The 16,506-nt window shown below is 33.8% G+C and overlaps 3 pseudogenes; all 3 read left to right on the forward strand.

Moving 5' to 3' along the window:
• Window positions 1-1,047: 1,047 nt before the first annotated feature.
• Window positions 1,048-2,626, forward strand: LOC120123005 (annotated as a pseudogene).
• Window positions 2,627-3,392: 766 nt separating this feature from the next.
• Window positions 3,393-6,025, forward strand: LOC120122939 (annotated as a pseudogene).
• Window positions 6,026-7,104: 1,079 nt separating this feature from the next.
• LOC120122869 lies at window positions 7,105-10,841 on the forward strand (annotated as a pseudogene).
• Window positions 10,842-16,506: the final 5,665 nt, after the last annotated feature.

Genomic DNA, 16,506 nt, shown 5'->3' on the forward strand with positions numbered 1-16,506 from the left:
CAATTCTGTACCAAAATTTATCAGTGATTGTCTGCAATTATCAGCTGCCCGTCATCTTGGCTTTGATAGTGATTGCAAGTTTTTGGAGGATGATCAGTTTGGGAGTCGTGGAGAACATTTTTTCACATGTTTCGGTAAATAGATTAATATTTACCATGCATGTGGCAGCATCTTCACCTCATAGTTAAAATTGATTCCCTTTTATTAGGACCAGTTAACACCCACAAGTTCATCTTTAGATCTCATTGGTTTCTGCTGGAATCAGATTTCAAGGAATTCGAACTCGGTTTTTTCTTAGCTTTCTTGGGCCCTTTGGATGCAAATGTATACGTATCTCTATTCTCTAGTGCATTTAATTTCCCAGCCACGTTTTATACTCCACTTAAACTCTTTACTGAAATATATGAAAAAAATATATTTATTAATAATATTCAAAATATAACATCCTTAATATTTTTATTTAATTTTTTTATAAATATTATTTAATAATAATATTAACATAAATAATATTAAATAAATTATTCTAATATTTTAAAAATAATAATATTAATTTTTTCTAATAAATAATATTATTTATTGTACTTGATATTTATAAAAATTCATTTTTTAAAAAAATTATCAACCAGAGAAAAATGAATTCCATAAATTGTTTTTCAAGAAATTTAATTATGTAAATCATTTTCTAGAATATGTTTTTCATGAAACAAATGGACGGTGAGTGACAAACAGAATCAAAACATAATGTTATATATAATTTTGAAGAAAAAAAATAACAATTTGGTGACTAAAATAGAAACTAAGTAATAGACGGTGACCAAATAGTTAGTTTACCCGGGCCTTTGGCAGCCACCAACTTGGAGGTAAAGAAACCGGCTGAGCCAAGGTCAACTCCCCTATCCAAACAAATATTACATACATGAAACTGGTCAACTAATCTTAGACTGGCAGTAAAAAGGAACTTGAACCACAAAGTTTCATGCTTAGTGTAGGTTTCAAGCTAAACCAAGACTACCAATCCTAGCTAGCTGCAAGAATATCAAATGGCGGCCATGATCCATCGAGTTCTTCACAAAATTTCTACTCGCAGGTAACTTGTATTAGGGTCTACCCTTGGCCTTTTTCTAATAAAACGCGTACACGGTTGCTTCAAAATCGATTTACATCACACTTCCATGGCAAGAAAACGACCCCTGATCATATATATAAAAGAACCATATCCACCAATATCTATGCATAGACGCATAGTTCATATCTTCATTTGCTGCTTCATCTTGATCGTTTCAACAATGGCTCCTGCTTATTCTACCTACGTTTGCATATTTGTATCCATTTTATTAATGTTCATGCTGGAAAGTTCTCATGCTAATGCTGCTGCGGTAACTTCGGCTGCCATACGCGTAACAGTCGACCAATCGGGGAACGGAGACTACGAGAAGATACAAGATGCCATCAATGCAGTGCCATCCAATAACAAAGAACTCGTTTTCATAATGGTTAAGCCCGGCATCTATAAAGAAAAGATCATTGTGCCTACAGACAAGCCCTTCATTACCATAAGTGGCTCCAAGGCAAATGGCACTATAATAACCTGGAATGATAGTGGGGAGATATTTGAATCCCCTACCTTCACTGTGTTGGCTTCAGATTTTGTTGGCCGATACCTCACAATTCAGGTATCTCACATTTTTAATAGAATATGCTGATTTTTCAGTAGTTTAATGAAGACTTAAACTTTAAATATTTTTATTTTTAATAGAATACATTTGGACCTGGAGCTAAAGCAGTTGCGTTAAGGGTATCTGGAGATAGGGCAGCTTTCTTCGGATGCAGAATTTCATCTTTTCAGGATACATTGCTAGATGATACTGGAAGACATTATTACAAAAGCTGTTACATTGAAGGAGCAGTCGACTTCATTTTTGGAAATGCAGCTTCCCTTTTTGAGGTAATTAATGATAAATTCACTAATATATATAGTATAATCTGTTACTTGCTACTTGCTAGTCTATTTAGCAGAACTTACTTTGTTTTCAATATTATTGTTTCAGATGTGTATTTTGCATACACTCTCGGAAGGAGATGCAGCTGTAACAGCCCAACGAAGGCAGTCTCCTTCGGAGGACACAGGCTTTACTTTCTTGGGTTGCAAGATAACCGGTGTAAGGAGTGCTGTACTAGGAAGGCAATGGGGTGCATATTCCAGGGTGGTTTTTGCCTGACCTATATGTCTAATGTCATTCTTGCCCAAGGGTGGGATGACTGGGGAGACTCATCCAAGCAAAGGTAGAACAACAAAACTTCAGACAAAGATCAACTCGCTCATTTTCTTACATTATTAAAGTAGAGTTTTGAGACTGAACAAATGGTTTTCTGGGTTCTTTGATACTACAGCACGGTGTTCTACAGAGAATAAAAATGTTATGGACCTGGAGCCAATGCATGGAAAAGGGTTGAATGGTCTGGAAAATTGACGGATAATGAAGCAGAGCTTCTCTTGACGAAGAACATGATTGGTGGCAAGAGTTGGATCAGGTCTACGCCAACCCGTTTCAAGAAAGCTTCGACTAAACATGCTTGTTCATCATGAAGAACATTAATAAAAAGAATAGTTTGCTGATGTAGTGATGTCAATGACTTTGATGTTCTTGCTCATCTTCATGTTAGAATTTTTTTATTTTTTTTGTAATCATATTAAATTTATTCTTTTATTTATTTGTAATTACTTCAAAGTAAATGATTGTGAATTTCCCTTGCATCATTCGTGATGGTATAAAAGTCAATATCGATGATTTAATAATTTTTAAAAAACTAACATTTTAAGAAGCTTATGACAGTTTGCTCTCGAAGGAAACATGAGCAACTTAGATGCTTAATTACTTGATTTAATGACCGATTTAAAAATATTTTTTAGGATAGATATATATATATATATTAACAATATAATACAAATAAAATTTTAAGACAGAACAATCAGTAAAATAAATAATTAATTAAAAAAATAAATTTAAAGATAGATAAAGGATGGATCTGCAACTGCTTCACCTTATTGTCATATAAAGTGCAGTAAACTCTTCTTGTGCCTTTCCTATCCTTTCTTTAAGCCCAGGAGCTCATGGAAAAAGATAGGAGTGGAGAACTTGTTCCTTATCATCCTCTCTTTAAGTTGGATCCTGAGCTTTGATGATCATTTTATAATTTTTTATAACTGAAGGACTATTTACAAATTTTACCTTTATACTTATTAGTGGCTGCTTGAGAAGAACAAACTAAAATTCGACACGTACTGAAAGTCAACATATCAGTAGACGAGAAGCAAAAGCCAAGCTGAAATGTGCCTTGTCCGGGTTTTCGACGGTTGTGAAACTGATTTTTTTACTATAAAAGGGTGGAAAACAGATCATCTTCGTCATCATCTCTTCAACGACACAAGTTGAATTACGTGTCAGTTTCAAAGTGTTGTTGAGATGGCTATGAAACAAGTTGCTTCCTCTGCTATCAAAGCAGTGACAAATTTTGGGTCGTCCTCTGTTCTTACCAGACAACTCCATGTAAGCTAATCCATGTTCTTTTTTCCTCTTCATTTTAAGTTGAAATTTGGTTTAGGTTTTTCGTTGTTAAGACTATTCCAAGTTTAGATTTTTTTTTGTTAAATCATCAAGTGATTTAAGTGAATTTGATGGTTGGAAATTGAGATGGTTGGAAATTGAGATCATCGAAAAACAATGAAGCACCTGGCTAGTTCCTTTGCATGCATTGGAAGATTATTTAATTACTATTTTTGAAGTAACTTAAATTTTCAAGATTGATACGAATTTCATGTTTTTTCCCTGCTATTCCCCTTTTCACTAGTGGCTAAAGTGTTGATGTCTTGTAATATTTGTCTTACAGGCTTCTCCTGGGAGCAAAAAGATTGTTGGTGTGTTTTACAAGGCCAACGAGTACTTAACAAAGAATCCCAACTTTGTTGGTTGTGTGGAGGGAGCCTTGGGCTTGCGCCAGTGGCTCGAATCACAGGGGCACCAATATATTGTTACCGACGACAAAGATGGACCGGACTGTGGTAACTATAATGATCCCTACCATCTTTTTCCGATATGCAGTTAATGTATTACCTGTCATCATTGCATGATGCCGATGCCGATGCCTCCATGATCTTGCATTTGCATAGGAAAGTAAATTTGTTTGGTACACGCAGAGGGTGTCACCTTACTAATTTGCAGTGTGTGTCCGGGATAGTGCAATGAGCTTTACATGAAATTGATAAACAACTCATACTTGTTCCTAGTGCAGGTAGCACAGGAATGTTGTCATGGAATCATTCCTTCTGTAATTCTTGTGGAAATTATAGCTTGTAGAACACGTGTTCTCTAGTTGGGGTAGCACTGGCTTCTTGTGTTATATGAGCTTGTAGTCGTATAGTAAGAATTAAAGCTGAGTTTACAGTTTAGAATACCGGTATTGTTACAATATGTTGGTGCCATGATTCAAATAGTTAGTCCATGGCATCCCTTGCTTTGATCTATTATTTGAACATCCAAAATAGTTTCTGAAAATTTTGAATACAAGTTTGGTTTTAATCACTCGTTTCCATATTGCAGAACTCGATAAGCATATCTCTGATCTCCATGTCCTCATATCCACCCCATTCCACCCAGCATACGTTACTGCAGAGAGGATCAAGAAAGCCAAAAACTTGCAACTGCTGCTAACTGCAGGGATTGGCTCCTATCATGTCGATCTGAAAGCAGCAGCTGAAGCTGGTTTGACTGTTGCTGAGGTTACTGGAAGCAATGTTGTGTCGGTTGCCGAGGATGAGCTAATGAGAATTCTTATTCTTGTCCGAAATTTCTGACCTGGCTACCATCAAGTTATTACAGGAGATTGGAATGTTGCAGGCATTGCTTACAGAGCTTATGATCTAGAAGGGAAGACAGTCGGAACTATCGGTGCAGGTCGTATTGGCAAGTTCTTATTACAACGACTGAAACCATTCAACTGTAATCCCCATACCATGATCGAGTCAAGATAGATCCGGAATTGGAGAAGCAGACCGGAGCTAAATTTGAGGAGGATCTTGATACAATGCTTCCAAAATGTGACATTATTGTTGTAAACATGCCTCTTACTGAGAAGACAAGGTCCGGTTTCATTACATTGGCTGTTGAATGTCCCAATGCTTATATTATGCTGGTTAATTTCCTTTGTACTGCTCAAATTTTGCATTAAACTTATAATAATCTGTATGACAGGGGGATGTTCGACAAAGATCGGATCGCGAAGATGAAGAAGGGAGTCCTAATCGTTAACAATGCTCGAGGAGCAATTATGGACACTCAGGCAGTTGCTGATGCTTGTTCAAGTGGACACATTGCAGGTATGTTCCTATATTTGAAAATCGACATGTTTTTGTTGACCTCCAAACACATGAAAAAGTTAGAAAAATTAAACATGCACTTCAAATATGACACTCTCATTCAAATCCTAATAATAGGCGAAATCTATACATTTTGGCTGTAAAATGTTTTACTTCTTTCTCCAATTTTTCAGGTTACAGCGGAGATGTTTGGTTTCTGCAACCAGCCCCCAAGGATCATCCATGGCGTTATATGCCAAATCAAGCAATACTCCTCATATATCTGATACCACCATTGATGCACAGGTATGTTCTGGTTCTATGTTTCGTTCTCCGACTTAGCATTCTTTCTTTTGCCAACAACTAAGTTGAAAACGGAACTTGTGCAGTTGAGGTACGCTGCTGGAGTCAAGGATATGCTTGAGAGGTACTTCAAAGGTGAAGAATTTCCTGCACAAAATTATATTGTCAAGGAAGGTGAACTTGCTCCTCAGTACCGATGATTTCGTGTTTTCTTTGTCTTGAAATAATGTGTGTTGAGTGATCCAAAAGTTTCCTTTTCGGATCAAAGTAGTCTGCAAATAATGTGGCATCTATGGTGCTTCGAACTCGAAGTTTTCGATATATAAAGGAAGTTGTAATGAGTTCAGGTTTTGATGGTTATAATGCAAACTTAGACTATTTATCATTGTGAGTGATGGCATGTTTTAAAATCATAGGTAATGTCTTCTTTAATCACTCACGGACCTCTAGGCTTTGTTATAAAAATAATGAATGATTAAATATGTAGTTTATCCTAAAATTATTGGGATTAGCTATTGATAGTCACTAATTTTAGGGTGCTTTTATTGTGATTTTTGAACTTTTAAAATTTGTATTAGAGTCACTAAATGTTTTTATGGGAGTAGTTTACATGTATTTTGTTTTATTAATTTGAGATAAGTACAATATAATATCTGTTCAAAAATAACTTTTAACCATTTAACATTGAACGCTCATATCACTGACATTCATGGTGCTCAAACTCGAAATCTCAAAGAACAATAACAATTCATTTACCAAACCACCGAAGTCGTTTGATGCATTTGTAGTTTACATACTTTTAAAATTATTATTTAAATTTCTTCTCATATTTGTATTTGAGTTTAAGAAAAGTTTTTTATATTCACACAGAGTGATGTGACATTTTAAATAACCAATCAAGTTGTCACATATTATTCTTAATGAAAAAAATTATTTTGATTTTTGATTGATAAATATTATATCAATAATTTGATTGATCATTAAACTGTCACTTTAAAATTTTAAAAAATAACTAAATTCAAATATACAATTATATAAAAATATATATATATATTGTCAATAAAATTCACATATTTTTAAATACTTTTAATATATGCGATAATGTTTATATTATTCTTAACTTTAAATGAAAATTTTCATAATTTTTCTAATAGTCTCAAAAATATATATGATAATAATTTAAAATTTTTCTTAAATTATTGATAATATATATATATATATATTCTATAAATGCAATAATTTAAACTTGAATAATCATTTATTTAATAAATTCAAGACTCTGGATAAACAATCGTCTTCAAAGAAAAAAAACAAAAAAAAAACTTTTTTTCCTTTCTTATATGAGAAATTATTTTAATGGAATTTTTATATTCTACAAGGAAAATTTATAGTGTAAATTGAAAAACTTCAGTGTCAACCTATAAAAGGAATAATATACATATACACACTACTATATTTTCAGATCATGATTGAGTTCTAGTTTTTAGATGAGATATTGGACAGAGACCCAGAATCGGAAATAGCCCGTAGAAGAAAAGGAAGTGAAGACAACTTAAGCACAGAAAGTTTGCAAAGTGGGTTCTTTCGATTTCTTTTTGGGGCCTTTGTTGGTATTTTTTAGGAATAAAGTTGTAATTTTTGGTTTGGGAAGATGAAGGAGAAAAGTGAGAATGATGGATGAGGTTATGTAAGGGCAGATCAGATAGAACTGAAGAGCTTGGATGAGCAACTTCAAAAGCATCTTAGTAGAGCATGGACAATAGAGAAGAACAAGAAAGAGGAAGGGAAGGACGGCGGAGGTGATGGAGAACAACTAAGGTCAATCAACACTGAGAGAAGACAAGAGTGGGAGATTGATTCTTTCAAGCTTATCATCAAAAGTGTTATACCTCGTGGCACTTTTGGTACCGTTCATCGTGGTGTTTATGATGGCCAAGATGTTGCCGGTATTATAACTTTTTCCCTTTCTCATTTTTTTATGTTTAACATATGTTTTAGTGTACCCATTTAGTGTTATAACACTAAACATTTCTCTTTTGAGAAATTTATGTTCACTTGATTGGTGATTATGAAACTATAGAGATCTCTTCGTTTCTCCTTTGGTTTCTTTGAAACCCCACCTTGAAATGAACCTCTTTAAGCCTTCTTGGTTGAGAGGTTGAACAGTCTGAAACTGTTAATTTTTCACAGTAGGGGGCAATGGTGTTGATTGTTGACTTCTACATGGCCTGATTTGATTAGCGTCTACATGGCCTGATTTGATTAGTGTTCTTCCATCATAGCTGACCAAATTCAGAGTTTCTAATGCCAATGGTTTAATAAACTTTTTAAGGGCGTTTTGTGGCTTAATACGTTAAGGGTTCTGATTTTGCAGGTACTGTTTTCATAATGTTGTTTAGACTGTTCCATTTGTTTGATGTCAAGAAAATGCAGTTAAAGTGGAAAATGAAATCAGAACTTTCTATTTTTCAAAATTTAATAAGCTGCAACAACAACAAAAAAGAAGCAAAACAAAAAAAAAACATCTCCTACCAGAATTTTCCTGGACGGAAAATGATTTTCTACTGTGGCAACTAACAAACAGTTCCTATTAATGTGAACCAGTTCTATTTTCTCATAGAGCAGTTTGTGATCAAAACTGGCAGATCTAACTTCAGGAAATCCATGATTCACGATAACTTTTTTACGTTGTAGTTAGTTGAACTAATGCAATGATTTAATTGATGTTATTCCTTTTTCGAAACTTTTATGTGTCCTAATTTATTGTTCATATGCACACATCTTTTGTCATCAATTTTTGGAGATAAAAAGCTAGAAAATTAGAAGAGCCTCATTGACATTGTCAACTTTCATGTTTTGGCTACCTATAAAGCTGCCAAATGGACCTTCTCATCTACTGGAAAATACCACCCAAGTATTTTCGATGAACCACATAAACCTAACTACTCCATTAATATATAACTAGATTTGGGTCTTTAGTTGATAACTCTTTGATGGATCATAGGACGGTTTAGTTGGTGTTTCTATCATGATTTTCGGTTTATTTTCTGGTAAATCATTTCTTAAAAACAGAGAGAGATGTAAGGCCTTTGCTTGTTTGCTCGTAAATGTTTACATGTTTTTCATTATTTATTCCATCTTGTTTAATTAAACTTCTTGACTGGGGAGAAGAGGGTCACAGATCAGCAGCTGAAATAGCTTCACTTCGGGCGGCTTTTACACAAGAAGTTGCTGTGTGGCATAAGCTTGATCATCCTAATGTAACGAAGGTAATGCTTCCTATCTTGTATTGTTTCCTCCTCAGGTTTCTTCACTTTTTCTGCATCCCTGCAATCAGATTAAAGTAGTCTCTAGTACAGTATGCTGGAAGGATGAAGATCGGACAATCATCTTTCCCTCACTGTTCTTGACCTCGATCCCAAAACTTGCATGGTCAGAATGAATAAGCTTTTAGTTGTTTTATTTTATCTTACACCAAGTACTAAAAGTTAAGGTGTATCCTATTTCCATCAAATAATTTTCAGTTACTCTTTCGTTTAAGTATTTCAACTCGGTAATTAGGATGTTGAAAAAAGTGTTAGGTATATTAAATATGTAAGACCTGATGCTTGGCTGTAAGCCGGGAATGTTTATAGAGGAGTCTCTGTTAAATTGGTTGAATACTTGCATTTGTCTTTAATCCGTGTTCTAAATTTCTCATGCAGTTTATAGGGGCGATAATGGGCTCATTGGACTTAAACATAACGACAGAAAATGGTCCCATTGGCATGCCAAGTAATGTTTGTTGTGTTGTTGAATATTGCCCTGGGGGTGCACTGAAATCTTACCTGATTAAAAATCGGAGAAGGAAGCTGGCCTTTAAAGTAGTCGTTCAATTGGCACTTAATCTCGCACGAGGGTCAAATTCCTCTACTCGTTCAATTGGCGCCTGATCTCGCACGAGGGTCAAAGTCCTCTGCCTTTTCTGTACTCTATTTTATTCTCTTAGATTTACAATATAAAAAAGACTATTTGAAGTGTAAATTGTAATTTAAATAAAGTTCCCCAATCATTTTTGTTGACACTGTTTCTTTTTGTACCTTGTAGGTTGAGCTATCTTCATTCCCAGAAGATTGTGCATAGAGATGTTAAAACCGAAAACATGCTTCTGGATAAGACACGAACTGTGAAAATAGCCGATTTTGGGGTTGCTCGTCTCGAGGTTTCGAATCCTAATGACATGACCGGAGAGACTGGAACACTTGGTTACATGGCACCAGTGGTATACACTATACTGCATGTATAGTTTTTGATCTTGTATTTGCTCTCTCTCTCGATTGGCCAGTTTGCGATTATGTCCCGCCCAAGGTTTTAGAAAGCATTTATGGTCTGCGATTATGATGTTGATATAGCAACCCTAGAAAAGAGATCCAATCCATGACTTATTAGATATTCATGGCGTTTTCCTGGAAAAAAGATCAGATCGAGGTAGATTGTTGCTACTTTTGTGTGCTCAAAACTTTCTTTCCATGTGGATGGTCATCGATAAGTCAGATTTCGTTAAATGAGATTATATGCTGACTTTCTTTACAGGCATCGAAATCATTTGAGTTCCGATCTATCATCTAATATTGATGAATTGAAATGGGACAGGTCCTTAATGGCAATCCCTACAATAGAAAGTGCGATGTGTACAGTTTTGGTATCTGCTTGTGGGAGATATACTGCTGTGACATGCCATATCCTGATCTCAGCTTCTCGGAAGTGACGTCCGCTGTCATCTGCCAGGTAAACGAATCTATCGCAGATGATGTTCTCAGTTTTGGAAAACTTTAAAACTAAGATGATTCTATACTAATTGTACTCAACTTTTTAAACTACAGAACCTAAGGCCGGAGATACCTCGATGCTGTCCAAGTTCACTTGCAAATGTAATGAAGTTATGTTGGGATTCCAACCCCGAAAACGACTGGAGATGGACGAAGTGGTGTCGATGTTGTAGGCCATTGATACTTCGAAAGGTAGAGGAATGATCCCTCATGATCAACCTTAGGGTTTTTTATGTTTTCGGAAATATCGTGGCCCTTGATAACAATTAGCAGAACCCTAAAGATGTTTTCAGGGTAGGGTTCCAATTGATTCATATTGAATTGCAAAGATGCAAACGATGTAAGATCTGAAAACCAAAATTTGTGAAGCTTATTGACTAAGAAATGCACCACAATATGCGCTAACTTAAACATACATTTCGTAAAGCCTTCATTTTGTTGGTTTTACTTTTAATCCTTCTTTAGTTTCTCGTCATTTTAGATTATGTTGGGGGTTATAATAGTTTGGATTTGAGGGGGGGAATTAGGGTTAATGATAGTATTTTGATTGTAGGGTTTAATATTTTATTTTAGATTAAATGAGTATACCTCACAGGAAACACGAATCAGCTTGACTAAATCCGAAATCACTCAACTAGGGTTGTAAAATCAGATAATCGTTTAGGTTTCAGTCAGATCCTGTCAAGTCAAGTCAAATCAGATACAGGTTGAGTTAGGTTAATTTAATGGTTCGACTCGAATCAGGCCAGGTCCAAGTTAAATTAGTTCGGGTTATTTTCAGGTTGATTTGATATCAGATTCATGTCGGGTTAATTTCAATTCAGTCATCAATTTAGGTCTGAAGCAACTAAATACTAGGTTAATTCTGGTTCGGATGTACTTCAGTCAGATCTCATTCAAATCGGGTCACATCATTAGCAGACAAAATTCAAGTCAAATCTTGCCGAATACGGGATTGACTTTAGCTCGGGTCATTTTTGGGTTAATTTTTTTCGCCTTTCATGAACGCCGAATTGTAATTTGTAATTGTATAGGATTTAGAGTAAATTACAAAAAATAAAAATAATTATGGGTTAATTTTGATAGAAATATAATTTTAAGGACTAATTGAACAAACATGAAATTAGAAACTAAAATTTAAATAAATTAAATAACATGCAGAGATTAAATTGAAACAAGTGTAAAATGTAAAGTTGAAATTAATATCAAATTGGACTAAATTGCATTAATTTTAAAAGTTGGTGAAGAAAAGTTTATTGGGTTCAGGGATTATGATATAATTTATAGGGTTTGGAATGAAGTTTATGATGTGATTTTTAGGGTTTGGAGTAAAAAACAAAAAATAGAAATAATTATGGGCTAATTTCGTATAAAAATATACTTTTAAGGATTAAATTAAACAAACATGAAATTACAAAGTGAAATTTAAATAAATTAAAGAATATGTAGGGACCAAATTGAAACAATTGTAAAATGTAAAGCTAAAGTTGATATTAAAATGGACTAAATTGCATTCATTTGAAAATTTGGTGAACAAAAGTTTATAGAGTTCAGAGATTATGATATAATTTATAGGGCTTAAAATAAAGTTTATGATGTTATTTATAGGGTTTGGAGTAAATTACAAAAAAATATAAATAATTTGGTGTCGACTTCAAATAAAAATATAGTTTTAAGGACTAATAAGTAATAAATACATGATACATGCATTAAAAAAATAACTTATACATACATACATATTAATATATTACATACATATATAAATACATATGTAACACCCCCAACTCGTATCCGACCCGGATCAGAGTCCGAAGTGTCACATTGACTTTTCAAAACTTGTCTCTTATATAAAATCATTAAAAATCTAACTTTCATTAAATAAAATTCTTTATTTTATATAAAATAAAAACGATTTGTATTTCATAACCTATCAGAGCATATTCAATACAACTCTTTTAGTACATGCCAACTAAATAAAACCAAATACATAAAATTCATAAATTCTTTTCTAATATGAACTTCGTAAATTAGTAGCTGGCCTGTCTTGCTCATCTTAACTCCTCTTCTTGCTTCTCGAAAACCTACGTGTGAAACATTCACATGCTAAGTCTATGACTTAGTGAGTCATATAAAATGTATAATATAACTGTGACTTCTAACAATGAATGCATGTTTTCCACTATTATATCAAGTAATCTCATAAACCCTTCCACATAATGAACACATGCATACTTATACATCATCACATCATCTATGTTTATATACTATTTCATGTTCACATAATTCTTTAGTTCACAACTTCATTATATATACTTATATTTATGGAGTTCATAACACTACTCATATAATTACTCATAACATTTCATATAAGTTCAACATATTTTCTCATGATCCAACATATTGAGCAATCATAAATTATAACATTAAACTATGTAACATATGCTATACATTCAACCCATACACTCATGTCCAATTACACAATTATTTAACAATCATATTACTTCTTATTTATATTATATCTTTATTGGCCCATGTACACTGTGGAGAACTAAAGATATGTGAGTCTATTGAGGTTGTGCACTAATGTTGTCACCACAGCTTGTATAAATGTCCCGAATGACCTATCCAAAGGTCATAAAGAACCTCGGAAACTGTCCATAGGTCCCAAAGAACCTAGGTAAACTGTCCATATGTTCCTTAGAACATAGGTAATCCTGTCCATATGTCCCGAATGACATAGGTAACACTGTCCATATGTCTCGAAAGACATAGGTAACCCTCGACTCTTGGCATGCCAACTATATCTCTAGCTCTCAATTTCTATACATGGGCAGTATCATTTATTTTTATCACATATTCACAAGTACACATTGATCACTTACATATCACATATCTCTTGTCATTTCTTATGAAATCGCTTGTGACATGTAGCACATATAACTCATATACTTTCTTATATGCTCACATAGCTCATATCACTTTATCTCTTATGATTATTTCATATGATATCATAGTGTAATAATTTATTCACTTATGTCTTCTCATAAACGTATGCTCTTATCACTTCTTGTCATATTGTTCACACTATAATATTTCACATTCATTATATCAGGTAGCTTTTACCACATATTCATATAGACACTTAACATTTCATTCATACTCACATCTTTCATGTTCATCCATTCCATTATGCTCTTATCATATATCTTATAACAATGATTATATTATTACGAATATCATTATTCTCATTTAATCATATGGATCATTCATATTAGTTCATATGGCTTATCACACTACACGTATTCACATAAATCATATAACACCTACCATAACATATATCGCAGATACTCATATCAAACACATGTATATAATCATAAACTCATGCATTCTAATATAGGAACTAGACTTATCGTAAGTCTTAGTTCCATTAAACCTCGTATAATAACTAATAAGCACTCACCTGGCCTCACTAGTCAATGTTGATCTCTTATCGTTCCTTGATTGATCTTACTTGTCAAATGTTCCGGAACTCATCTAAGCTCGATATATACATAAATATCAGATTTAAGGTAATTATCATATGCCTAAACCTTGAAATTTAAAATTGATAGCTTAAACGAATTTAATGAACCATAATTCACTTTTTCTCTTAGGGGTATACCGATGCACTATGGGTGCATCGGTACACAAAATAGCTTCGAAATTACCATGCATCGATGCCTTCCAATGTGCATCGATGCATATTCAAAATTGTTCTTAGTGCATCGATACACATTTATAGTGCATCGATGCACATTCTTAGAATAGGTTGTTTTTACCCGAAAATTATCAACACTTTACCCAATTTTCCAATATTAAGCCCTAATTATGCTACCAAACTTAACTATAATCACTTTAACCAACTTCTATCATTTCAACACCTTGTTTTCTTCCATATATTTCCCAAATCCTTAAAACCAAGAATCTTACCACAATTTTCCATGTTATCCAAACTTAATTCTTACTCTTATAACTTCTTATTCTCATAGATGACAAGTCAATTTCAACTTCCAAATTCATTTAAACCTTCTATTTCAATAATTCACTTAAAAACTCCTTTTACTTAATCTCTCCTAACTTATTCATTCTTTGTTTTTGAGATGGCTTAAGCTTTCCTTAAGCTTAAGTATCACCTAATGTTGAAAACATTTTGATATTTCGATATAACAAATTAAGTTAAATGAATTTTAAGATTTTCCAAAAGATTTTCTAAAGTATATTCGATATAATTATTCGAATATCAAAATATTACTCCAAATCTTTCAAATGTCATTTTTAATCCTTACTCAAGTGTAAAATTAAGTTTTAATCTTAAAATAATTTCAAAACAATTTTACAAAATATTTCAAACCATTTCAAAGTCAAAAATTCTAGATTGCTCAGAGGGAACCGATTCCCCCTAAATGGTTTGGCTCCGACCGATTCCCCCTGTTTAACGGTCGAAATATTTGAATTTTACACTTAGGGAACTGATTCCCCATGAGGGGTATCGATTCCCCCCACGCTCCAAGCTATTTTATTAATTGATTTCACACTAAAACGGCTCTATTGACTCCACTAATCATCCCCAACATTCAGAATCATTTGAAGGTGTATTTAAACAAGCTTAGAAGTCATTGATCAATAACAAGAATCAAGAGAGAATCAAAGAGAAAGCATCAAACCTCAAGTTTGAGCATTTTCAAGCCTATTTCATTCAATATTCATTTTTGCTTTCAAGAACACTTATTGTGCTCAATTTTATTATTCTTGAGTGTTCTTTCTTTGTTCTAGAATTATGCAAGCATCTTACCTTGTGAGGATTTTCTTGTAAGTTTGCAAAATTTGTATTATTCTCTTTGGGAGAGAGTGTTCTCAAGAATTTGGGGTATAATTCTTGAGGGATTTGTAAGGTTACTCTTTGTCCTCAAAAGAAATAAAAATTGGTGAATTTGTGGAAAATCCTTAGTGTGGATAGCTAAGGTAGTGGATGTAGACTTTGGTTGAGAAAGTCGAACCACTCTAAATCGCTGTGCAAATCTTTTCAATTTTCTGCAAAGCTTCCACCGAAATTTTTATTTGTCAATTCACCCCCTCTTGGCCAACTCCATCGATTGATTAACTCAACAATTGGTATCAAAGCCTCACTCATTTTAAGGTTTAATCGCTTCTTGAGTTGATTCGGGAAGAGTTATATCGATTTTCAAGTCATCAATGGCCTGCGCTTCAAACTCTCACTTTGGTCTCGATTCGATGCCCGTAAACAAGCCTCCTTTCTTTAATGGAGCTAACTATGCCTATTGGAAGAATAGGATGATGTATTTCATTCAAGTAAGTGACATGAGAGCATGGAATATTGTAGAAGACGGATATATCAAGCTTTTTACTCATCCAAGATTGTGGAGTAAAGGAGAGACAAAATTGTTCCAGCTCAACTCCAAATCCATCCATATCATATTTTGTGCTCTTGGACCAGATGAATATGGAAGAGTTTCATATTGTACAACCGCCAAAGAAATATGGGATAAACTACAAGTCACTCATGAAGGAAACTACAAGTCACTCATGAAGGCACCGACGAGGTAAAAGAATCTAAAATTAGTATTCTAACACATAGCTATGAAAATTTCAAGATGAAACCAAATGAAGATATCAAAGTTATAACGGATAGATTCTCAACGATTGATAATGGTCTCAAATCATATAGAGAGATCATTCCAAATGAAAAGCTTGTGAGGAAGTTAGTTTACTCACTTCCAAAATCGTGGGAATCCAAGAAGACTGCAATCATCGAGTCTAAGAACCTAAAGTCCTTAACTCTTGAAGAGCTAATCGGTTCCCTCCTCACTCATGAAATGATGCTTGAAGATGAGGTGGACCTCGATAAGATTGACGAGATACCAAAGGAGAAGGAGAAGAAGAAAAACATTAGAGTTTCTCTCAAATCCACAAAAGATGAGAGTGATTTGGATGAAAATGACGATGACGAAGAAATGGCATTGTTTGCCAAATGGTTTAGAAAAA

Source organism: Hibiscus syriacus, unplaced genomic scaffold (genome assembly GCF_006381635.1).
Source record: "Hibiscus syriacus cultivar Baekdansim isolate YM2019G1 unplaced genomic scaffold, ASM638163v2 tig00110388_pilon, whole genome shotgun sequence".
Taxonomy (NCBI): Eukaryota; Viridiplantae; Streptophyta; class Magnoliopsida; order Malvales; family Malvaceae; genus Hibiscus; species Hibiscus syriacus.